This window comes from Cyprinodon variegatus, unplaced genomic scaffold, assembly GCF_000732505.1.
Source record: "Cyprinodon variegatus isolate N-32 unplaced genomic scaffold, C_variegatus-1.0 Scaffold2127, whole genome shotgun sequence".
Lineage (NCBI taxonomy): Eukaryota > Metazoa > Chordata > Actinopteri > Cyprinodontiformes > Cyprinodontidae > Cyprinodon > Cyprinodon variegatus.
In genome coordinates this window covers 28,782-30,277 of record NW_015152580.1, presented here as the reverse complement: position 1 = coordinate 30,277, position 1,496 = coordinate 28,782, and positions in this window count along the sequence as shown.

The window sequence follows — 1,496 nt, the reverse complement described above, 5'->3', positions numbered from 1 at the left end:
AGTTGGTGCACTGCAAAAAATGAAAATCTAAATAAGTCATTTTTGCTCAAATTTTGTGCATTTTTTCTTGAATTGAGGAGGTAAGTGTGACACTTTGCCAATGGAACAACACAATTTACTTTTAAAATAAGAAAAAAAAACTATAGTTTTGTCTTAATTCAAGCATATATTAACTAATTATCTTATTTTAGGAGTAAAAATACTAATTCCATTGGCAGGTCATCTTATTTACCTGCTCAAATTAAGGTAAATACACTTAATTCAAGACATTTTTCACTTATTTTTAGATGTTTTTTGCAGTGTGGGGACACTCAGGTGGAGGCTGATGGACAGTTACTCAACCTGAACGCTGTCATTAGGTTTTTGTAGAATGTTTTCCTATTGTTGAGAACACAAGAGAACCATAACACACTGATACTTATATTTATAGATAGAGAGATGCATTTTAGTTCATTACATATATAGGGCGCAAAAACATTAGTGTATAAAAAAATAACAGCCAATTCTGATGCCAAAATATATATATCATGCATCCCTACAGTACAATTTCAATTCCACCCTTCGATCCAGAAAAATGTGGATATGCTGGATTTTAAATATAATGTAAACTTTCTGTTGCATATCCCTTTAAATCTGTTTCAGTTTCAGGGTCCGGAAGCGTGACCACCTGGTCACGCACAGGAGCAGACAGGATCAGGTGCAGATGGGCAGGCTCAGTGGAAGAGGGTAGCAGAGACAGGACGTGGAACCAGAACTTGATGCAGGACTTTAAACTGGTCTCCTCCCTGGAGCCAGGCTTACTGGGATAAAAACTGAACCTCCCTGCGTACAGAGCCAAAAACCCAGAGGGCTCAGCAGGGGAGGAACAGCGGACGAGCAGGAGACGAGACAAACACAAAACCCTCTTTTCACTGGCCGCCAGGATCCAGGACATGAACCATGAAATAAACTGAATGTACAGACTAACAGAAAAACAGTTAGTGATCTGGCCCCGAATGCACAGGCTGAACTGAATATAAACCAAAGGAAACAGGTGAGAGGAATAAAAAAGGCAAGCGACAGGTGAAAGAAATCACTAATTAAGGGAGAGCAAACAGGCCAGATCATGACAAATATGATGATGCCAAAAACCTAAATGCCCAGAAATCCTAATTTTTTTTTAACCAACCAGTCTCCTAACTTTTACTTAAAGTCGTAGGGAAATCATATTTAAATGTCAAATCATTCTGGCTTAATATATTCTGGTATATAAACGTGTTCTTTATCAGACGATTATTGTCCATAAAACCTAGAAAATTTATATTTTGAAGATAATTCGTGCTTAAAATCTGTGCTTTTTTACGTTATCTTCTGCAGGCCAGTTAGTTATACCTCAGCCTGAACACCTAAATTCAGCCAACCATATATCAATGGTCATCTGTCAATCAAATTTTTTCAGTCCAAACATCTTGATTGCAGCTAATATACGCAACGGTTAAAATCAGAATCCTTTCCTT